We start from the raw sequence: 8927 nt of genomic DNA on the forward strand, positions 1-8927 counted from the left end.
ACAGCCTCCATTGTCGGTTCATAGTGGTGTGAGGTAAACATCTTGTCTTGGCCTCGAACCTTGCGTTCCATGCGGAGGATGTTTATTTCATGGTACTACAAGATTGAACTTCCCGGTTTATAGTGGTGTGGGCAAGCACCTCGTCTTGGCCTCAAGCCTTGCGTTCCATGCGGAGGGTGTTTTGCATCATGGTACCACAAGATTAAACCTTAAAAGGGTAGAGTAATGTGGCTACACATGGGTCTAGGCAATGGTGTACACTAGACTAAGTTTGATAGTATCCTCTATGCTAAGTTCTTGCTATTATTACTTAGAGGCTAAAGGAAAAGCGGCAAATTATTTTTGTTTGGTAAGAGTTACCATGATAGCTATAATAATGAGAATAATTCTCACCTGATCATAGTGATTGGTATGACCTCGCTTCCAAGGAATATTAATTGCGGGATTGGGTTGTTGTTGCACCTAATATTGTATGGTTTTTCGGGTTCCATATTATATGGTTAAGGATGCAAAATATAATGTCTTGGTGTTTAAGTTCATAGTCTCAAAATAAAGTTGCCACAAATTTTGTTCTCTAACTACTATTTTAATAGAATCACATTAACTAAGAAATAATTTTGGACATGGTGCTTAAAGGAGCTGAAGTATATATTTATGTTTCGATTCAGCATTGTCATAATTTCCTATACATGATGCATTTATGGAAGATAGCTTATGATGTAATCATAGTCTCCATTGAAATGCTAAAATGTTACATTGGCTTCTATTTCAATTGTATTGTAGCATGAGATGCAAGAGTTAGTACTAGACTTAAATTTTATATTAAGTCTAAATGAGATGTTTGGTATGAATCATATTGAGTGCTAAGAAAGGTTTAAGGAGTTCCAATTCTGTATCATTTTATGAAAATGTTTAAATTTTAAAATGAATTGGAATTCTTGGATGTAGAGATTAAATGTTAATCTCATTTGGATATGATCCATAAGTCCTTGTTAGAATCATTTGATCAATTCAGATTTTTTTGAAAATAAAATTATTTTTATGTTATTTAAGTTGATAAGTGAGTTCTACGCAATGGAAGACATCCTAAAAGTAAAGGCTAGGATCAATATGATTTAATTTGAATTCTTAGCTTGAACCAGAAGGTAAGGGCGGTAAGAAGAGGAATTATAATACCAAACAGTTGGACAAGCTAGTTGCCCTAATAGTTGCCAAAAGAAAATTAAGACTCAAAAGTAAGCATTGTCCATGATTGTTTTTTAGATGGAAATTTACATGTTTTACTTTTTAAAGAGAAAGTTTCCATCCTTTGTAATTGTATATTTGGGCACTTATGTCTAGATCTTATTAATCTAAATGATATTCAAGATTGGTGAAAGATGGGCTTTTATAACCATTATTTTGTTATATTCCCAGTCTATGAATTCTATTTAGAGGATAATAAGATCTAGGGCTCCTTTTTATAAAGGAATGAAGTTCCAATGACTTCTTTAAGTTAGTGCATACATAAAGGAGGAATTGGGCTCTTTTAAAGGTAGATTGTTCTAGAAGAAAAATGTCAGAATTTGTTGTAGGAAAACTATGAAATACATTTAGAAAAGAGATGGTTGTATTAGATACACCACAAGGCATTATTCTATATATATAGCTAGTACACCGGTACAATATCGTAGTGGGAGGATTATTAATTACCAAATAAATTCATACTTTTGGGTTAAACTTTTGAAGTCATTCCATAAGGATATGAATTTAATCCTCGGTCCTACGTAGAGGCAATAGATGATATGAATATGGATTACTGGATCAAGGTTATGTGAATAGAATTAGATTCTATTTAAAGTCTAGAACTTGTAGAGGCGCCTAATGGCATTAGGCCTATTGTTCTCAAATAGGTCTACAAGAAAATGAGATTGATAGATTTGAAAGTGTAAATCTTCAAAGCCAAGACTAGTGGTGAAAAGATTTATTCAAAGAAATTGGACATTTTATCTGCGAAGACTATAACATATCAACTAAGATGATTTGTCTTGATCATGGAAGTGGAGACTTCTAGTTGATATGTTTTAAGAATTAAGAAATATTGAACTGGACCGCTGTGAGATTTATTATTCTCCTAACGACTGTCAAATAAATAATAAATTTTACGACTTCTATTTACATCAACTTTAAATCCTGAGAGAATTATGGACTTGATCATGAGGTGTAAGTTGCTTTGATATATTAGAAGTAAGATCTATAAGACATGATCAAAACCTTAGTATGTTGGGCGGCTGCATTTAGTATTGATGGAACATATATTCTCAAGATGGAATTCATAATCTCTTAACGAAGATATAAAATATTCCCATGAGATAAGTTTAATGGGTTTGGTTATTCAGAGTGTTGGGCCCAACCACTTTAGTAAGGAGTTACTATAGATATTTATGAAATTGGATTTCATAAATATATGATGGATAACATAAAGGATTAAATCGGGTACTCAAGGATTAAGATATAGTAATCTTCCAAGTGGCAGTCAACTTTCATGACTTTGTATTACTACAAATATTTTAATGAAAGGGTTGTATGTATAATAAAGTCTTGGGATTTAATTTATTAATAAGGCCTAAAGTGAAATCATATTCATATAGTGGTATTGAATTTAATTAATGGTAACTTTGTACTTGTCAAGGCCCAAGGCCCATTGGAGCTAAAGTCTTTATTTGTTCCCTTTTGGTCCCACTCCAAGCCATATACTAGAGCCGAATTGGAATGGCCCAAAAGGCTAGCCCAATTAGATAATTAATTATATATATAAGGAGAGAAACATACATAATTTTAATAAGAGCTTTCATTAAGATTATATTAGGAATGAAATGGTGTATGTGAGTGTTGGACACTCTTTTATTCTCTCCTTAGAAACTGATTGAGAGATTACACTTCTTGGGCATTAAGTGGAATTGGTGTAAAGATTAAAAGTTTTCCCAAGTACTTCTAATATTTTGTTTTGAATTTCACCACACCAAGGTACGCTTTCTATTCTTTTTCTTATAATTCAAGGTTACATGTTATCTTTCATGAATGAAGTAGATCTGTGTTTGTTGCTTCCACTGTGTGTTTTGTATGAGATACAAAACCAGATTTTCCAACAGGTTCATCCCAAAGATGGCACTGGTGGACAACCCCATAGTTGGGTTTTTAGAGGAAGATGCTTGACATCTCCACCACCCCCATGATGATGCTCTCGTTGTTAGCATACGAGTGGGAGACTACAACACCCATCGGGTTCTAATCGATAATGGAAGCTCGGCTGATATCCTATATTACCTGGCGTTCTAGCAAATGAGAATCAAGAAAGAACGACTCGTTCCAACTAATGCACCACTCATTGGGTTCGGTGGCATGAAAGTATACCCCATCGAGGCAATTACATTGCCTGTAACGGCTAGAGATTACCCTCAATAGATCACTAAGGATGTTACTTTCCTTGTCGTCGACTGCTCATCCACTTACAATACCATACTCGGCCGACCTACACTCAATTCGTGGAAGGTTGTGACTTCAATCTATCACCTAATCATCATGTTAGGTTCTAAGACTTTAGGAACTAAATGTATTAGAACTTCATTATGTATTTTGTTGGCAAACCATGATCAAAACATAGAGTCTAGGTTTAGGCTTGCTCAAAGTGTGTTTATTTGTAAAAGTTGGAATTAAGTGATTGCAGGATTTATTGGTCTAAATCTGCAAGGCACGATTGATCGAAAATTAGGCTCGATTGATCGAACCTCGTACAGATTAATTTTCTGTAGAATTTTCCAACTCAGCCTAAGCCCAATTTGACGTGTAGAGTTTTATGTTTTACTCCAAGTACAAAAGGAAAAACCCTAGCTACGTTTTAGATGTCTTTGATGTGCTGTGTGTTGAATCTCTTGTGAGATTTAGAGGTGCTTACCTTCATATACACTTAGGCTTATCAAGATCAAGATTCATGTCAAGAACTTGGTGATAGCTTAAGTTGTTGCATAAAGAATTTAAAGAAGATTTAAAACCTTTGAGTGGAGTCTCAAAGTCACAAGTGAGAGTACTTGTGGTTGTAGTGGATCAAAGAAAGAAGTAATCCGTGAACTTGGAGCTGACATGTGGTCATGGTAGTAAGTTTTCTACTTGAGGTAACAATAAGATGTTAGTGATTTAAGTCTTATTGTACAAATTTCAATTCTTTCATAATGGATCTGTTTTACCTTGAGGATAGCTAGGTTAAATCCTCCCCAAATTTTTTACTGGTTTGATTTTCCTAAGTTATCATATCGTGTGTTCTTTATATTTCCGTATTTTTTAAATGATATGATTTTATTGTGTTAACCTAGATCTAAATAATTTATTTAAGTAACCACTCAGCTAAATAACTAGGTTAAACAACTTATGTTTTAAGGGGTCTAAAAACATACAAGTGGTATCAGAGTAGGTTAACTCTTGTATTTTCGATCTTTGATCTAAGAGTTGATCCTTGACCCCTGTTGTCATGGAAAACGGTCACTCTCTTGTGATCTCACCTAACTTTGATGGGAACAACTATGCCTATTGAAAAGTAAGGATGAAAGCATTCTTGAAATTTATTGATGTGAGAGTTTAGAATTCCGTTAAATACAGATGGGAGAAACCAACTACTCCTATAAGCGAGTGGTCAACCTCTCAAAAAGAGGTAGCCGCTTTTAATAACAAAGCCATCAATGCTATTTTCAATGCTGTATCTATGGAGGAATTCAAAAGAATCTCTAATGTTAAGGTTGCTTATACTGCATGGAATATTCTCCAAACTGTGCATGAAGGCACAAAGACAGTTAAGTTTAATAAATTGTAGCAGTTAACTACCAAATTTGAAAGTATTAGAATATTTGATGATGAATGTTTTAATGAATTCTATGCTAAACTGAATGATATTGTTAACTCTGCCTATAATTTGGGTGAAATTTATGATTAACTTGAGATTGTTAGGAAGATACTTAGATCTTTGACTGAGGACTTTAGACCCAAAGTGACTGTCATTACTAAAAGCAAGGATGTGGACTCCATCCCTGTTGATGAGCTTGTAGGATCTCTCCAGTCTTATGAGCTAGACCTACCTGAGACAAACAAATCCAAATCAATGGCTCTTAAGTTAGTTGATGATGTTGATGGTAATGGATTTGATGATAAACTCTCTTCTACAGAGATTACATATCTTGCCAAGAATTTTAGAAAGTTTTTTAGGAATAACAATAGAAGGGCAAGAGGTAAAAACAATGCTAGACCTAGAAATTTTAAGAGGAATGAACCCACTAAAGTGAACAATATTGATAAATTTAAAGAGAAAGTAGGTCAAACCTTTAATAATTCTTTGGGTCAACAATGTTTTGGTTGTCAAGAGTATGGTCATGTGAAATCAAAATATCCTTCATTCTTGAGATCAAAGGGTAAAGCTATGGCTATAACCCATAGTGATGATGAAGTTTTTAATCATGAGTCTGGTAGTGATGAGGATGGAAACTTCATTACTTTCACAGCTACTGTTATAATTGATGAAAGTGTTGTGGTTGATGGGAACCCTTCTGATGGGGAACTCTCTGAGAATGGTGATTTGCAAGAAGCATATAATAAACTTTGCAAGGTTGCTACAAAGGAAGCTATGAATATTGACTTAGGTTTGAAGAAAATTACTTCTCTTGAACTTGATAAGAAAAATTTGCTATTAAAATTGTTTGATGCTAATGAATTGATTAATAAGGTGAAGACTGAAAACATGTTGTTGTTTGATAAAGTTAAGAACTTGGAACTAAAATTATTTGTTGTTAGAGAACAAACGAATAGATCTGCTAGTTCTAAACTTAATCATATATTGAGTATTCAGAAGTCTCCCTTAGACAAAACTGGTCTAGGTTTTGAAGATAGCATCTCCGTGACTGAAACTCATTCCATAAATTTTATTTCTTCTTCTGAGCCCCCCAAGAGTGAGATTGTCAAACCAGTAGAAGTTACACCACCTCTTAGGAAGATTAGGGTTGATCTTAAAGAGTCTAAGCCTAAGAATCCTACCCTCCCTAAGGATAAGTTGCATGATAGACCCTTATGGGTTTGTCATTTTTGTGGAGAGACTGGGCATATTCGCCCAAACTGTTTTAAGTTGCAAGCTGCAAAGCGAGCAAATAAGGCAAAAGTACCTGTGCTTTAAGCACAAGATCCTATGGTACTTATTGGTGAGTTGGTAAAGGCGTTAAACCTTTATACCAATCCTGGACTTGCTCATCATTCTAATATGAAAAATAACTCCAATGCTAGAGTTACATCTAAAAAGTTTTAGATGCAAAAGGCTCAATCTAATTGAGTCTTTCTGACATGGTCCTTATGCTACATCTCAATATCCTTTGTGACCATTCTCCTTTTGCCTTTTTTATTTTATTTTTTTTAAGATTTGCATTGCATAACATTCATTCATTTCATGATAGGTTGTTTTTGTTATTCATTTAAAAAAAAAAAAAAAAAGGAAAGGAAGGAAAAATGTGTTTTGCATTATTTCTCTTGGACTTGTGATCAAGGCTAGCCATATTATCTTTACATAACATGCTTGCATACCTTGTTTAGCTTGGATGAGCTTATTTTTACTGCACTTTGCTAGTTTTAGCTTTGTAGTGAATGTTGTGTGGGAGTTGTTTATAATTTTTTATCACTTGATCTTGATTTTGAAGTCACATACTTTTGATTGTCAGGACTTGAACTTAATGAGAAAGGTATAAATAACCATCTCACCACTATTTACTAGCCAATCATGAACACCTTGGTTCATATCATAAGATTTTGTGCTTGGGAAACTGTAGCACACGCATAGAAAGAAAATAAGGTGTAGCCTCGGATTAAAGCTAAAATTGGTGTGTACATTATCTGGCTAATCAAATGTTTTCACATTGAAATAAAATTGGTGTGTACATTATGAGGCAAAACAAGAAACTTATATGATTGCAAGCTTGTTTTCTAGGAGATGTGAGAGTTATATGATGTAACTCTTTAGGTGATGGTCTCTTTCAAACTTATGTGATGAATTTTGTAGAAATTGTGATTATTACTAACTACATATCACCTCACATGTATCTCAAGCTATTGCTAGTTGCACACACTATACAAGTTATTCTTTGCTAAACTTAGTACATGATATTGTGTGTGATTTTGTTGTGGCCATCCAAGATTAAATATTCCTCGATTTTAATGCAAAATATGTTAAATGTTTGAGTTTTGAGGACAAATTGATTGAAAAAAAAACTTGTTTTTGGAAGATCTGGGTTGAATTCAAGTGTTTTTGAAAAACTTTTAATCTCATACTCATGCATTTCATTCATGAAACACTGTGCTTTGAGGAGTTTTTGCATTAAATTGCTCTGTTTTTCAAAAATTTGAGTTTTCCATATTTTCGACCGATCAAAGCTGTTGCTCAACTGATCGAAAATGCGAAAAAAATTTTGGTTACAATCTACCTAGTTCGATCGGTGCTCGATTGATGCTGGATTGATCAAATCTATTTTTAGATCGATCAAAGCTAATTTTCGACCAATCGAAAATCTGTCAGTGAGTGTTTTAAAAACAGTTTTCTCACGTGTTCTTCATACTTTCAAAGCTTTTCAAAAACTCTTTTCTCTATTCTTCCTTGACCAATCCAATCTAAGCAAATTTTTGTTGTTTTCTGCCTCAAATCTTTCAAGGTTTTTGCCTTCTAGCTTGAGTAAGTCTCTTTTACCCTTTCTTTTTCATTAAAATCACATGTTTCATGCATTTTCATTGAAAATTTCGAAACACCCAGTTTTTGGATTTTAGATAATTTCAGTTGTTTTTAATCAAAATAAATCATTGGGTTTTTGTTCTTAGATGATATTATCATGATTCCCATGCATTAATCTGATCAAATTTGTGATTTGGGAAAATTGAAATTTTCTAAGGCTTGAAACTTTGTGAAATTGGGGATTTTGTTCAATTTGGCTAAAATTGATGAAATTGACTTGTGTTATTGGTTGATTAGGTCATTATATGATGTTCTTTAACTAGTGTAATGATTAATTGATCAATTTGGTTAAATTTTTGGAATTGGGTATTTTAAAAATTTGGGGTTTTGCCCTAAAGCTCCGTGTTCAAGTCAATTGATGGCTTTTGAAATAAAATTGAACAAATTTCAATGCATTAAAGCATGCATCATATGTGCATTCATTACATGCATCATATAGATTTTTTTTTATTTTTTTTTTTCTCTAACCCTCTCTAATGCAGTCTACTTTTGTGTTTCTTTCTTTGTTTCTGTTTTCCTTTTATTCTAAATTCTTAGCATCATGGTTAGGAAAACTAGAGCAAAACCTCCTCTTCCTCTACCCCTTTTTTTGAAAGTCATAAGTTTAGAACCGAGAAACACCAAGAGAACTATGAGAAACTCTATATCTATAGATCAGTGGGGGCTGAGTGTAAAGTAATCCTAGTTTAGTTAGACACTGAGATACGTAGGAATTTTGAGAGTTGGGGTTGGTTACCTCTTTTGGACATTGAGCATCCCCCTCCGACTGCTTTGATTAGAGAGTTCTACTCAAACCTCTCTATCCACTCTGATGATTCCAACATTTAGTTTGTGAAGTGTTGGATAAGGGGTAAAAAGTATGTCATTACTCCTTTGGTAGTGGCTTCTGCTCTTGGTGTACCTTTGGTATGGTAGCCAGTCTATCCTTACACCGAGGTCCCTTCCCTTAATGAGATTATGTCTCACATCACCGGTACTTCCATTAGATGGGGTTCCGATCCTCGTATCACTACTCATGAGCTTATTGAGCTCAATTATCTGTTTTTCCGGATTGCTTGTCATTCTCTTTGGCCCATCTCTCATCTACACATTATTCCCATTGAGAGATGTGCGTTTTTGTATGCTTTCATCACTGATGCTC

This window comes from Quercus lobata, chromosome 3, assembly GCF_001633185.2.
Source record: "Quercus lobata isolate SW786 chromosome 3, ValleyOak3.0 Primary Assembly, whole genome shotgun sequence".
Lineage (NCBI taxonomy): Eukaryota > Viridiplantae > Streptophyta > Magnoliopsida > Fagales > Fagaceae > Quercus > Quercus lobata.